Source organism: Triturus cristatus, chromosome 8, assembly GCF_964204655.1.
Source record: "Triturus cristatus chromosome 8, aTriCri1.1, whole genome shotgun sequence".
In the NCBI taxonomy this organism is placed as follows: Eukaryota; Metazoa; Chordata; class Amphibia; order Caudata; family Salamandridae; genus Triturus; species Triturus cristatus.
In genome coordinates, this window is record NC_140591.1 from 946,382,300 (window position 1) to 946,398,388 (window position 16,089).

The window sequence follows — 16,089 nt, forward strand, 5'->3', positions numbered from 1 at the left end:
CAGCGCACGTCCTGCTCAGTCCGTCCCAGTCTGAGCTGCCCTTCCACACGGCCGTGCAGGACTCAGAGCCGGCTGCAAGCCATGGCTCTCTGCCCCAGCCCTGCCCCCAAATAGCAGAGTCACTCGGAGGCCATGCTGCTGGACCTGGCGGTCGCTGTCACTTTTTTCTATGAACTGTATAGAGGTGCACAGGGCTTTAAGTGGGATGAAAAACCTGGGGGATCACTCAAAGGGGCATGGCCAATGTAATTAAGGGCGTGGCTTAAAACACATCAGCCAAAAATATGTGCTTAGCATAGTGTGCCACCTGACTTGTATTTTTCTAATTCTGTTATTGCATCCAGATATATGATACAACAAGTAATATCACCTACAAGAAGTCAGGAATATTGGCTTTGTCAATGGTTATTAGTTGCATTAAATAATTAAGCAGCAACTTTGGCTAGTATATAATATTGAAAAAGCTTCCACTTCAAGCCCTGGTGACACCACGACAATGTTGCTGCTTGTGAGTTTCAAAAAGAGAAGTGGCCATTTGCAGTCTGCGCTATTCAATAGGGCCCCGTCACTCGCAACAGCGCTCTGAGTCTTGTGTTTTAAAAAGCAGACACATGGGAGATGTAAGAAGCAAGGATTTCCCTGCCCCTACAACGCTCACCTGGCATGACGTCATGCCGTAACTCCTCCACTTATGAGAAGTGAGCAGTAGGCTAAAGTGCTGCATAACTAAATACATATAAGGTCCCAAAGGCTAGACCGTTTGCATTGCAAATGCTTGTTTTATCCTGCAGCAATCTTCACGACCAAAACTACAAGTCCCAGAATGTAAACTTGTTGTTGATAGAAAAAAACAAATGGGCGAAGGTGTCACTTATAGTGAGTCACCCAGCCACTAGACCCTGAACCCCAAACCAGATGTAGTGCACCTCAACCTCTGGCCGGGTGCGGCAGGAGTATATAAATAAAGGGGAGTTAGACAACTCGAGGTCTTTGCCCGTAAGAATCCCCCAGAGAGTACTGTGTCTATTACTTGCATCCCGGCACTGTAGAATGAGTATCCCGGCAAGGCAAGTGTACATTGACGATGAGGAGCTGCCTCAATCCTGCTGTGGGAGCTGCAGCTCCCTGTGGCTCCACCTTCACAGCCCCACCTGCGCTCCAGCGCTGAATGTTGCGCCTGTGTTGGCGCTTGCTGCTGCACACATGACCCGCACACGCACCAGCCCTGGTTGTCACACCTGTGTCAGCGCTTGTCTGCAGTGGACATCGCAGTATCCAGGGGAATCCACCAGCAACCCCAGTGACTTTCTAAGAGGTGAAGGGACAATTTCCTTCTCACTGTGCTGAGAACGCGATCCCTGCACCATGGCTGATTTTCTACAGCTCCTCCGCAGCACAATTTGACGGGGGTCCTTCAAACATTCAGTGAACTGGCGGAACCTGCCACGGCTGCCCCTATATGGAAGACGTGGGTGGGCCTGCTCAGTCTTTACTTTAAAGCCACTCACGAAACTTATGGCGCAGTCAAGCGTTACCTTCTACTTCATTATGCAGGGGAGGAGATTTACAAACTGTTTGAACACCTCCCCAACTAGGTGCAGAGGATGACTAAGACGCTGATGTGAGGACCCACAACGCTAATTAAGACCCCTAGCTGAATCCCGATTTTTAGCATTTCAAGCTACGCCAAGCACACGCGCATGAAGGAAAGTCAATTGATAACTTTTATGCCTGCCTCCACGAATTGGCCAGCACCTGTACTGCTGATGACCAATTAAATGAAATTTATGCACAGAACATTAAGGGGTGTCGGCCTAAGACCCTCCGGGGTCTGATTCTGACACAACCCAACATCATTCTCAATGTCGTCCTCATCATGGCAAGTTCACACAACCTATCAGTGGCATGGGCCACAGAGATGGACATGGCCTTGACGCAGGGATCCAGCAAGCCACCAGTGGTGAAAGAAGAAACTGTGGATGCAGTGTCCACCAGAGAAAAGACTACCCGACCCAAGCCACCCGCACCCGTGCAGTTGGTCACACGGTGCAGTAAATGTGGGCATGAATAACATTCCCTGGAACACTGCCCAGCCCAAGGGAAGACGTGCTCCAACTGTGGCAAGCCCAATCACTTTGCCAAGGTATGCCGGGGAAGACCAAGGGTCCCTGGGGCACCCAGAAGAATACCAGCTATGTAAGCTATTTATCAGCTCCTGCTGGCTGACCCAGATCACCAGAGCCCCACCCAGCGCTTCACGTAGATGGGTGACACTTCAGATGATACACCCTCTGAGGATAAAGAAGTCTTCCTCATTTCGTTCACTGAGCATCTCAAACGACACAGAAGACCTCAACCCACCTTTGCAGTTGAAGTAGCTGGAACGTCCATCAAGGCACTCATTGACAAGGGGGCAGCCATCAATGTGATGGGTTTCAAGCAGTATTGATGCCTCCTCTCCATATCAGTTCTATCATCAGAGGCAACCAGGAGCTATACATATGGGAGGACAGACACCTCTATCATTAAAAGGGACAATGAATGTACGTATCCAGTCCAATACTCAGGAGGTCCTGTATACATTTCACGAAATAGAAAAAGACGCCGAGACCCTACTCAGATGCCACACAGTGGGGGACCTTGGCCTAGTATCATTTGAAATGTATGTACAGGCATTCCAAATTGAACTGCTGTGCCTGTTTCCCAGCCTTTTCCAGCACCCCCAGTCTGGCTCCACATGAAGAAAAAAAACAGTCAAGCCAGTGGCACTATGGCTTAGGAGTGGGTCCTTTGACCTGCAGCCGCTGGTTGAACAGGAGCTGGACAAGTTGTAAAAGTTGGGAGTAACTGCGATTGTCTCAGGTCTCTATGGGTATAACCAATGGTTCACTGCCAAAAACCCAAAACAGCCAGGCAAAATCTGCCTATGCATCAACATGCGCCTTCCAAAGAAGGCCATTAAACGAGAGAGACACATCACTCTCAAAATGGACTATATCCTCGCAGACCTTAACGGGGTCCATTGCTTTTCGAAGCTTGACTTCAGTGCTGGGTACCACCTGTCATGTTTGCCGGTCACGCGCAACCGGCACACTACAATTATGGCCAACTCCCGCTGTTACGCATGCGTGGGAATAGGCCAAGGAGCTCAAGAACTTGCTGATCCCGATCAGAGACGCTACGCGTTCTTGCTTCGGGAAAGCCTAGTCCACTTCCGGGGTCACTCATCATCACTTCCGGGCCGTCGCTTCTCCTTGTTGGGACTCACTGACAAGGCAGTGTTTGCTGCACCGATGTTCCAGTTCCGGGCTTCGTGCTTGCTCTCCGGATCCTCACTTCGACAGCGGTAGGCTCCTGACCCCCTGTTATTAAGAGACAATACAGGAGAAAAGCTGCATTTATTCTTTTGTGGTATTCAGCGCTTATACGCTACATTTTACTCATTCATATATATATCCCAAACACTACTTATCTGACTGAGGCTCCGAGTTTGTGGAGGTCTGCGCTTATTGTTATTATTTAATGTTCTGTTGATTCCTGAAGACATAAAGGAATGAGATTAGTATGCCTGCAGTTAAGGTGAAACATATTTGTGGGTATTAAGGAGTATCAGAGAAACTTATGTGCATTGACACTATTCTGGTCAGTTCTTGCATGTCTTTAGGTAGGTTTCAGTACAGATTTCCCTCTAGATCTGTCTTATATGTGCTCTTCACTGAGACTGTTTTAATTACTCACCTCTTTGTATTTCTATCTAGACATCTGCACTCTCTTATTTACCCCAGCTACCAGAACACAAGGAAGAAGGTAATTGTTCAGGTAGATACAAGCATGACTAGAAAAAAAGGAGTAATTGTAGGATTAGAAGCACTGTGTATACTTACCTCTTTTCCTGTTCTTTCTTTTAAACAGAGATTTCTTTTGATTGACTGCTTCTGTCTCAGACTGGGGTGCAATGTGGGACCTTTGTGTTTTCCACCTTGTTTTCTTTCCCTTCTTCCCTGGGTTACTGTTAGTACTTTGACTCAGTTGGGTACAATAGAGGACAAGGAGAAGTTGAGGATCTTTCATCATTTGCATGGCGTTCCTGCGGAAACGTGAGTAGAATCTGACACCACCAGCTACAATTGGATGAAAGAAGCAGATATATCACAACATTCTCCACACATCTGGACCTGTGGACATACAAGTGCCCCAGCTTTGGAATATCATCCGCAGCTGAAGTGTTCCAAAATCTGATCAGGAAGGTGCTCTCCAGACTGCAAGGGGTCATGAACGTCAGCGATGACATTCTAATATACTCAGCGATGACGGAGGAAAATCATAGGCAGCTAAGAGCTACTTTGAAGAGACTGTGCGTTCATGACATCACTCTACACTGGGAGAAGTATTCCTTCTTCCAGACCAGCGTCGCATTCTTTGGCTTTGTTTTCACCCAGGACAGCATCCAGGTCGACCCAAGGAAGTTGCAAGCGATTTGACAGGACCCAGCTCCGTGCAATGCCACTGAAGTTTGCAGTTTTCTGGGGATGGCTACCTATTGTGGCCAATTCATCCCCAACCCAGGGTTCATAGCGGCCCCACTCAGGGCACTGATGAAGGCTGATGCCAGGTGGACATGGGGCTCCTAGAGGAGGACGCGTTGCAATGGGTCAAGTCAGTGCTTCTCAGCAAAGGCCTACTTTGACTCCAAGAAAAGGACAGAGCTCATTGTGAGTGTAAGACCCGTGGGACTTGGGGCGGTGCTCACACAAGAGGTCGACCCCGGGAGGTGGGTGCCTCTGGCTTTTGCAAACCAGGCCCTGTATCCAACGTAAGCAAGATACACCTAGATTGAGAGGGAAGCCCTCATCATTATGTTTGACTGTAGGCATTTCCACCGGTATCTGTGCAGACGATCGTTCTGTGTAATCACAGACCATCAGGCGCTGGTCCCACTCTTCAAGGGCATGGCACCGCATCCTTCACCCCGGATCGAACATTGAGCAATACAGTCGCAGCACTACCAGTTCGAGGTGATTTACTGAAAAGGATCCAGGAATCCGGCTGACTTCTTATCCAGGCACTCCCTTAGAGCAGACAAAAGACCAGAGCAGGAGGCTAGCCGGATGGAGGAATACGTACAGTTGGTGAGCCAGGGGGCATGCCTGAGAGCTTTGAGTATTCCTGGACAAGGCCGAGCGCTAATTAGCACGCGCTGCCATTATGGCGGTCGGACCGGTCCCCGGGGGAAAAGGAGGAGGTGGGAGCACTCCTACCTCCCCATCATGCGGCCAATAGGGGCGTGTCAGCAGGGCGTGAACCAGAAGCACTTTAGTGCTTCCGGTTCACGCGGGCATCCAGCGTGGGGGCCTGGCCGGTTTAGACCGGCCTGGCCCGTGCCCCCCCCTTTAAAAGGGGGTGTGGGGAGCAGAACAGTCTCTTGTTCTGCTCTCCCCATGGGCACAGCACCCGGGCCACCAGCGGCCCGTAATGTAACTTTCCCCATCCACCATCCCCTAAGGCAGGCAAGTTAATTATGTTGGTCAGGAATGTATTTTTGTTTTGTTCTATTAAAATTTTTTCCTTGCAAGTATTTCAGGAGATAGCATTAATGCAAACTTGATGATTGGGTACATTTAATGGTGTTTATCAGCAATGTATTTGTTTGGTTGTTTTGATTTTATTGCAGGTATCGCAGGAGATGGGAGTAATGAAAATTTGATGATTTGGTACATTGTAAATGTGTTTGTCAGTAATGTATTTGCTTTGTTCGTTTACTTTTGTTGCAGGTATCTCTGGAGATAGAATTTATGTAAAGTGATGATTAGGTACATTTTAAATGTTTGGCAGTAATGCATTTGCTTGGCTCTTTTCCTTTTATTACAGGTATCTCAGGAGATAGTTAAGGAAAATATGATGTTTTGGTGAATTTATAATAAAAGTGTCATTATTAGTAAGCTTGTCAAGTACAGGACTGGTTAATACAGAGTTATGTGATTGAAATATAACGTTTAAATAGATGTCGGTACATGTTATTTAATTTCACGTAATAATGTCGTATTTAGTTGTGTGTGTCTCCGGTCAGGCGGTAAGGTCATGATTGGTAAGCATAGTCTTCGGTCCGTAGCGGTCAGAACCATGTAACTCCAGGGGCAGTGACAGCCGGTAGGTAGGCTGTCGGGGTGTGGGGGCCGGGGGAGTCATTCTTTCCAGTGGGCCTGTGGCCACCCCCACACGCGCATGCGCATCAGGGCGCAAGTATGCAGAATTTCTGCAGCCCCCGTTATGGAGTTTAAGGCACAAGGCGCGGGTGGGCCCGGGGGAAAGTATCCGTCCGATAAGCTGTACCCCTGCGCAAGCCAACTCCGGCGAAGTAATTTCGCGTAGTTTGCTGGGATCTGGAGGCTGACAGTCATTGACCGTGCCGTAGGCTCTAGAGGGGACACGCAGAAAGTGAATATATGCATTGTTAGATTTACGGTAGGAGTGTCGTGTGTATTAGAAGTTAAGGATAGCCATGTGACATCATCTGTCTAACAATGTATTTGGCCTTTCTGCGTAATTTTACATAATGTTAATAAATACTGTTTTTTAATTTTGCAATAAATACGGCCGGGGGGTTACACCCCCTAATCCACAAAAATTCCAAAAATTGGTGTGAACTCAATACTTGCCTTGTAGGAGGGAGGGAGACCCCATCTGGACAAGGGCTGTGGGTACCAAAGGTAAAGAGGGGACTTGGGGGAGTACCAGGCCACATAAAATCTGCCACGGGACTGCTGATGATACAGTGCTGATGAGGGTCAGAACGACTGATGCAAATGTGGAGACTTTGGCATGAACTCAGCTGTACTCCGGATGGTCATATACGAAAAGGGCACGGCATAGTTATCCCTGAAAGTCTGACAATGCGGGTTTCAGAAGTCGCATGTAGGAGGGCACCAAGGGACAATGAAAACCCGACTGCAACAGAACGTGTTGTTCCCTGGGTTGGAGACCATAATGGATGACCTTGTACAACAGTGTGAAGCATACCAAGTCACCAGTTGCTCGGAAGCCCCAGCACCGATCATAACAGAAGAAACTTGTGAGGCTCTATGGAAGAAGTTCAGCCTCAATTGTTTCAGCTTCCTAGATAAGAGGATCACCATGGTACTAGTGGACAGCAATTCCAAATACCCCATTGTCATGCTGATAGTATCAACCGTGTTCTACAAAGTTGCCCCAGCACTGGATAAGGTTATGGCCCTGTTCGGCTTCCATGAAGAAATCAGGACTGACAATGGCCCACCAGTTCAAGACCATGAATTCTAGGGTTTTCTCCACTGTCTGAGTATACAACATTGCAGTGGCCGCAAGCTAATGGAGAGGTCGAGCGATTTATGTGTACATGAAGCAAGGCTCTGAGAACTGCTGTGCATGAGGGAGCGAACCCGGAAACCAGCTTATACCGGTTCCTGCTAGAATACCGAGGCACCCTACATAACACACCCATGGGCTCCCATGCTAAAGCAGTAGTTCTTAACCTGTGGCCCAGGGACCCCTGAGGAACCATGAGGCCTATTCAGGGGGTCCACAACTGTTTTACAAAATTAAAATTAATGCAGGATCTACAAATAAAGAAGGAAAGAAATTTGAAAAAGTATAAAACTTCTCCAAATTTGATCATGAATTAAACTGCATATTCCATAATTTAGGCATTTCTTTTGTGTATATTTGTTTTTATATTTGTGTGCATTGCTTTGAGGTTCAAATCATGGAAAATGCTTGGGTTGAGGGTCCCAGTCTTCCAATAATGACTCAGTAGGGGTCCCCGGATTCCAGTAATCATTCTGTGGGGTCCACAGCAGTCACAAGGTTAAGACCCGCGGTGTTAAAGGGTTACCGGCGTAACACAATTACGGTACACCCAGAGTGGATGCCGCCTGAGTATGATTAATATGGTACCCAGAACAGGCGGGTGCAGAACAACAAAAGGGCAAGCCTTATTATTTGCCTCCCTGCACTATAGAATAGGCCAGGGCTTTAAGTGGACCGGGTCCTGTCAGTGCTCAGCACCGGCAGATCTAGAAAGCAGGTGCTGAGAAGGGTCTCTATCGGGCTCTCCATTTTTTCCCTCACCCTCAGGGTGAAAAAAACAATCTTAACCCTGCAGCAGTACCAGCCTTCACTGCTTCTGATGTAATAGTTCTTCCAGTCTCATCATTTTCAGAACTGTAGCATTTTCAATATTCTATACAACGAAGCCATAGTTGTTGTTTATTTATCTCACACAACTAACAACCATTGGCAAAGCCAATAGCCCTGACTTAAAGTAGGTGTAATGTTACTTGTTATATTATATATCTATATGCAATGACAGAAACAGCAAAAAGGCACACTATGCTAAGCACAGATTTTTAGCTTGCGTATTTTTAAACCACGCCCTTAATTACATATACCACACCCCTTTGAGAGACCGCCCTAGTTTTTTCATTCCACTTAAAGCCCTGGAATAGGCAGCTCATTACATGGGCATAACTACTGTTCTTTACTTGTGGTAAAGTATCACTAAAACTAAAAGTGTCATTTACAGGCGCTTGAATGGAACATGCAAAACATGGACCTCATTGGAAATGTCACACATAAGCAGTCTGGAAACTTAGTAGCTATGTAGTGAGTTTGACTGGACTTTATTTTCTATTGTGTATTTATTTATAGTGTAAAAAAACGCGAGGCAATCCTTCAAGGGAGGAGGAAGGTCCTACTCAAATCTCCGTTTCTGAATTTGTTTTGGAATCTTAAGTCTGACAGGCAGTACACATACTCTCAAGTGTTTCCTGAATCCTGGGAGACCGTCATTAGATGAGCGTCGCCGAGAGAGATGTCGAGGCTGCGAGGGCTGAGAGAGACCACTTCTCGCAGATGGATAACATGAAACAAGCAGGCAGGCACTGCCACCTCACTGCCCAGCCTCTCCCGCTCTCCCCGTCTTCTTCAGGTTCCTGCAGGGCGCGCAGCCAGCGGGACACGTGGAGCTCGCGGCATGGAGTCCGGGCCACTATCCGCAGGGGAAGCAGAGGAGATCCGGGGAAAATTTCACGGCACGCTTCGGAGAGGGACAGGGTCCAGCCCAACAGCAAACTCTCCTTTGCCAGGCATGTCTAACTAAATTACTGGATGCGCTGTCATTGGTTCTTTCCGAGGAAGAGGCGTGGCTGAAACAACATTTTTTTGTTCGTAAATCCTAGGCTACTTGTCCTATTAGAAGACGTGCAAGCCACGAAGCAGTCCTGGTTAGGTAAGTACAGCTACGTGTATTCCGTGCATGTTTGTAAAAGCACTGCGGTGCGCAGGCTGTGCTTAAATCTGTCAACCTCGAAAGTCAGTAGTAGTGGGGCGAAAGTGTGTGTAACGAGAGACAAGGAAAAAACTTTCTCAATGAAAATCATAAGGGGTCCGGGGAAGATGCCCTTGTTTCTGGCTGAACTCTGTTCCCTTCACCACCCCATGCCCCAGCAAGGAGCAAAAGAGGGGCAGTTTCGATGCTCCCGCGCCCTTCCTCTGTCCCTACCCTGAGGGGCGCTTCTGCTGCCGGGGTTAGGGAGACTCCGAGCGAGTCACGTACGAGCGAGATGATGGCTGTGAGTGCTGGGCAGAGCAAACACAGCTGGGTCACACAGTGAACCCTGTGTACCGTACAGTATACCCCCTCCCTCCAGATGTGTTTTTTCCATCAGCCTTAGCGGGCGGCCTTGATTCGTTTAAAGTGCGAACTTTGCCTTGAAGCTGCCTTCATTCTGTTTCTTAAGCAAGTTAGAATCATGCCATTTTATGCCAGGGCGCAGGACTCAACATAAAAAAGTTGCAATAATCACTTATGGGACTGAAAGAAGGTAATGTTCCAAGTCGCCGATAGGACTGGTTCCTGTAATCTTTATTTGTAATGGGTATCGTGGTAGCGATGTTAAGCCGGAGATGTAGGGGAGTGCATGGGCAAAGAAGAAAATACTCAGAGAAAGACACATTGTATTCTCAGAATTGTAAACAGCTGCCTTAAGCGGAGCTGCTGCTACAGCCAGCGCCATTTGGTGGGGAGACGATCTGTCATTTACATGAAGTTGTATTTTATCGTGGTATTTGTATAGGGCTTTTACCCCAGTGTAGGGCGCTGAAGAGCTTACAAGAATAGCAAGCGACACCCTGTAGATATAGTAAGTCATTGTAAGGGTTTTGTTTTTGTTTTGAACCTACGTGAGAAACGTCTGTGATGAACACCGAGGTGCGGTCATCATCTTATGGGACTCAGTGCCCGGCAGTGTGATTGGTGGGTGAGATAGATGTGCAAATTATAATTGTAATAAGGACTTTAGGCAGCTATACAGCATCATCCTAGCCGCAGGGGTAGTTGGATGCTGTTTGCCTGTACTAGAGATGAGCGAGCCGCTGAAAGCTCGAGTCAGAAGCTTGGCTCTGGCTCGAGGTCCTGCTGGAACCTCGAGCCCATAACAAGCCGAGCTTTCATGTAACTTCTACCTGCCTTCCTCCCTCTAGGGTTGATTCCTACAAATTAGCACTATTCAATGACAGATGTAACTGTCTTGTGTGTGTTCCCTCTCTTACTTTATTTTTAAATCATTGATTTTTGTGTTATTTGTTCAGTTCATGCACCTTTTTATAAACAGCTTTTTATGATTTTCTCAATGTGATGCTTTTTTAGCGCTAAAAGGTTTTTTATAAATATATTGTGTAACGATATATGGATTGATTTTCGATTAAAGCCCTGTGCTAAAAACATTTACTGTGTTTTGTAACATTTTACCTATTCAGGATTGGGCTGACGAGTGTTTGACGCATGATCATTGGATTGAGATGTTGGTTGTCTGAATGCACAACTGCTGAATTGGTGAGGCACGTTGTATTTCCAAAGGAAAAAGCTTATTACTTGACAAAATTAAAAATCTGACGAGCAATATATTTCTCCTGCAACCCTGGCTCAGAGCTTCTTTCAGGTAATACTGCGGACGCAGAACTTCGAAAGATGGTAGAATCGTTGTAAAGTTAGCATGTGTGTAGGGATTCTTTGTCTATTGTTCTAGATTTTGCAATTACCTGTTTTTTCATTATTTCTTTCAAAGCTTTGTATGAAATTTGCTTAATCTGAGACTATCTAGATTCATCTCTAATTCGCCACTAGCTTTTTTCTACTATCTTATCCAGTCATTATCTGAGCCGTTAAAAACATCTTTGCAGTACTATTTTTAATCACGCCTCCTTCACATGTAAAATCTGGTAGTAATAGTTTAAAAAATTGGGATTTACAAACTAGTCCTTGTTTTTATAAACCAAATTCTGTGCTCGTTGGATATACTGTGGTAGCTGGAATACTCATCAGTAGGTAATGCATTGCATCTTGCCTAGTAATGCAGCCATTATCCAGGGGAAAACTGATTGAAATAGTTGGTAGCAAATTCTCTCTTATTACCCTCACAATAGCTTCAGCTATAGCTTTGTATTTAGGTGACAAATTGAAAATATTAACTTGCAGGTTTTTTTTCTCCCATTGATCTCAAATGGAATTGTGGTTTAATTGTGTCAGTTCACCATATTCCTAGCTAGTTATATGTATTAGTGTAATCGATCTTCGCTCGGCCAAGTTGCCACTCTTTCCTGGCTTTCCCCTTAAGCTACCTGAATATCGTTACTTTTGTTTTGCTGGTGTTTGCCCCACTTATTGCTCATATTATATTTGTACAGCTCATCAAGGGAGTGCTATTCTCCTAGTTTTGTGTGGTCCAAGATTGCTAGTCCAACTGCATATTGTAGGATCGTTATCTTGTGTCATCCTATTCTAGGGGGGAATGAGTTGGCATTCTGTATTGTAGTCCCTAGATCAGTATGAATTAAACAGCAGTGGGGCAAGAATGCAGCCCTTTTTATGCCTTTATTTGTGCCGATTTTGTTTTTTGGTCTTTATCCTTTGGATTAGTTTTACTCGCACCCCGGTATCTGTGTAGTGTACCATGATTGCATTAAGCAGATTTTGAGGAATGCCCCACAAGGCCAGCATCTTCCATAATATTTGACTATCCACCCTCTTGAACGCTGCTGAGTGGTCTACATAGCAGATGTAGTGTGGTGGCTGGAAAGAGATTTTCATTCAAGTAGCCAAGTATGATGAGGCAATTATAGTGTCTACAATAAGACTTTATGCCTAAGTCCAGTTTGGTAGTAGGGGATCTAATTTTCTTTCTCTGCCCAGCTTTCTAGATCTTTTAAGAGAATGGCTGTGTATGTCTTAGCCTCTACATCAAGTAAGGTTATCAACCGGTAGTTTGCGGGGGTCCTTTGTGTTCCCCTTCTCATGAATCATGTGCAGTATGGATCCGCATCACAATTCTGGGACCTGTGCATACTGGCTCCAGCCACTTGTTGGGCATCTATATGACGCCCCTGGTGCTTCGTCAGTGGTGTACATGTTTTTTTATATGTGTCATCCAAGTTTCTTGCAGTATACACTTTATCTTTTGTACATGGATTCTTTAGTGTTTTCACAAACTGCCAAAATTCAGACTGTTTTTTGGGTTATAGTAGTGCGTGCACACTGCACAATTTGTTTTTATGGGATGTCTTTTAAGCCTCCCAGAGAGCTTTCCGATAAGATCTCCTTGCCATCGGTAGCTTGAGTTTCATTTAATCTTTTGCTGGTTTAAGTTTATGCATTTAATTTGCTTTTCTTAATGATGCTTTATATGTTTTTTAAGTGTGCATTTATACCATGGATTTTGCCTTGGGTGGCTGCCCCCAGGCCTTTGTTGTTCAGTTGTCTAGTCTTCTTTTCCATTAGGGAGTTGTGTATTGCGGTGATCATTACTGGCCAACCTTTGATGTGGTGGGGCCATTGGGCCATGAGAGGTTCAACATTTGCCCGACTGAACTCTAATTGCAATTCTTTAAACTGAGCTGTAGATATGCTATCCCATTCTAATCTCTTAATTGGCTAACAGGTTTCCAAACCATCTGAAGTACCGATAACTGGTAGAGTTGTTCCATCCCCGTGCATTATCCTAAAGTTGGCAATCAGGGGACAGTGATCGATTTATTTTCATTTTGGGATGGAGATTTCTGCAACACTCCCCGAGGGCTTTAGATGGAATTATGTAATCTAGTTTTGATCCACATCTATGTGTGATTTAAATATTTATTCCAGAGATTTGGCCAGGACATCAGCCTGCAATGGTTGCAGATTATGCACCGGAAGAATATTATGCAGTTTACTGGACTTTTTGCAAGAGCCATCAGACACATTTATATGATGAGCAAGGTTTTTTTATATTGATGTCACCTAGAAGTAAGATCTCATATGTTGGGAAGGCGCAAAGTATTTCTTCCAGTGATTTGCAGAATCTCTCTAAATTTTCCTTGAGCATTTTTTTTAAACGGCCTCAGGTATGTGTTAAAAATGAGCATTAATGTGTTATGCCAAGGTTATGCTGTTTAAAAACTATTGTTTGAAACGTTGAGTTTTGTTTGACCAGTGTTACCCTTGCGTTTACGTTTTTGGCTTCATAAATTGCCAGCCCTCCCAATGGTCTTGCATACTTGATTTTTATTGCAGGATAGTACACTCCCTGGTATCCATCTATCGGTAACAAACATTTACTCCACGTTTTTTGGATACAGATTATATCTCCAGATTTGTAAAATTCTTGAGTGTCTTTATGCTATATGATCTGTTTGAGTCCCGCCACATTCCAAGAAATTAATGTTATTGGCGTACCCAGTGATTTGTTTTCATTCTGGTTTTGAGGGTCTAGCTTAGGAGTAGGAATTGGTCTTTGAGGAGAGTGTATATGCCAACCAACTCATATAGGATGTAGGTTCTTTCATTATTTATATTTACTTGTACTTGGGCATTCCCTAATTGTAATGGAGCGTGTGGGGGTGTTTCACCTTTAAGTATACTATATCCATCTGTCTGTTTGCCGGTTGGCCACCCTGGACCAGACAACACACAGGGATACCTCTCTGGCTCCATAGGCTTGATGTTAATCCTCTATTGGCAAACTTAGGCGCTTCCCGTAGTACCTGGGTTCTTAATTCTTCAGTTTTCCAGGATACTATTGTAGTTTCTGTATCTGGTGTGTTTTTGGATGAATCGAATCTTATTCTGCTAATATACTCCGATTTTATATGGGCTAGTGAAGATATAAGATGACCTAACCATAGTATACTTCACCTCTTTTGGTGCATCTTGTTACCCTTGTGAAATGTATGTTGGTATACATATTAGGTCGAGTGTGGGGAGTCTGATTCTTCCCTGTTCTTACCCCACCCGGCCTGTCCTGTGTTGTTGGCAAATGTGTTCTAGTTCCCAGGTTATTGGGTGTACTCATTTTAATATTTTGTTTGGATGTTTAGTAACATCGGATGTATATTTATTTTAAACAAATTCTGGTTATTGGTTACTTGGTTGTTTCAAGTAGGAAGGTGTTCGGAGGGCCAGAAATCTATGCCTGGTTCATACTGATCCTGTTTGTTGTTCCCTGATTATTTGATTTTGGGCTGGCGTGTCATGATCCATGCTTCCTTACTTGGTCCTTTGTATTACAGAGGGGCACTGCTTTCACCATTGCAGGTCTTAGTCCGTACATTAACTTCACAGTGAAAAGACTCTTTCTCTGTGCTCTCCTTTTTTGGTTTCATCTCTTCTTTGCATTTTTGGTGAGAGAATTGGTCCAGGCTTCACTCTGTGTTTGTATTGTGTCCTACTGATAAATTCATAGTAGAGTTAATATATTTTGCTCTTTCCATTTCTATGTCTCCTGGGTCAGTGTTAATGTCAAGTTTTCCCTTTTATAGTGCCTACTTTACTGTCTGTTTCTCTATTTAGATTGTCTCTGATGTTTATGTTTGCTTGCTTGGGTAGTATTTCATCTTTTCATCCCTCTGGTTGCCATCTTGGCTTTCTCGGCTAGTTTGCAGCTGATCCATGGATCACGTTTTCTTGTATTTTTAAAAAATCTTTGCATGCTCTCCTAGCTAGTATTCTGGCTCCTTGTATATGTTTGTCAGCCTGAGCAGAGGCTGAAGATATTTTGATGGCTGATAAATCCCATATAATTTCCATAATTCTTTGTTAAGAGGTGGACATGTGCTTCTATTATTTATCGTCCTGTGGAGGGTATTGCCCCCTATGTTTGTCCTTGCCTTCCTCCGTGGGCGCACTGTTATAGTTCCTTTTTGGTAAATCATTCTGCTCCTTTAACCAGTAATATGTATCAGTTGCCTTTACTGTAGGTACGCAGGGCACATTACCGGACTATGCCCTTGTTTGGATTAGTGGAGGCCCTGAATCATACAATTGCTTATCTTCATCCGGGGACCTTGTTCCAGGATGAGGTTCCTTGAATGTAAATTTCGAGCAGTGATGCCTACGTTAGTTACAAGATAATAATTCCCTTGTTGCTGACGTCTTATTTGTTTGCCTTGCCCTCCGGGTTTTTTATTGTGTTTTTTGTTTGCGCCTCATCAGGAAGACATTATGGTACAGTTTTCAGTTGGATTCAAAAGATGTAGATTTCTTTGGGCTCCTTAGTCCCAGCGCTTTATTCTTTTAGGTTTTGGCTTATTACCGTTATATATCTGTATCAGCTTGCTCAAAACTGACCACTGCCACAGCGTATTTGTACTTGATTTTTTATGTTAATTTCAATGTTGAGGAGTTAATGCCAAATTGGGTTCTGTGGGCTACCCAATGTCTAGTGCTATGTGTCCGGCACACCTTTGCTCATTTAAACTGGTTAGGCAATTAGCACAGGCGGGCCTTTGATGGCTTCTTGTGCCTCCTCCTGTTGCTGCTGGCATGACTCACTATGGGCGGGGGGGGGGTTATTAAACGACCACTGTAAGAGTCAGGAGGACCGTGTGTGGATGGAGCTTGTGAATGTGTTTGATTCCTCTTATCGCTGGGCCTGCACCCCGCAGGTCATCAGCAAGTCGCCCCCAGTGTATGAAGGCGGTGGCGAGGAGATGCCTGACTGGCTTGACGGGTAGAGAAGGTAGTGCAGGCTGAACCGGGCCCTAAGCCCCCTCACCTACGCTATCGCCCCACGCACCTTGTACTGG

At 45.1% G+C, this 16,089-nt stretch overlaps 1 protein-coding gene across 3 annotated transcripts in view; it reads left to right on the forward strand.

Annotated features, from left to right (window-relative positions):
- Nucleotides 1-8,800: 8,800 nt before the first annotated feature.
- Nucleotides 8,801-16,089, forward strand: part of TMEM45A (transmembrane protein 45A) — a 494,464-nt gene continuing 487,175 nt past the window's right edge. Inside the window, exons 1-2 of one of the 3 annotated variants that reach the window (XM_085620485.1) lie at nucleotides 8,801-9,262; nucleotides 10,792-10,867. The gene's annotated coding sequence lies outside the window, so the exon portion shown is untranslated. Of the gene's footprint in view, nucleotides 9,263-10,791; nucleotides 10,974-16,089 lie in introns of all 3 variants that reach the window. The other 2 variants (XM_085620483.1, XM_085620484.1) reach the window with 2 other exon arrangements.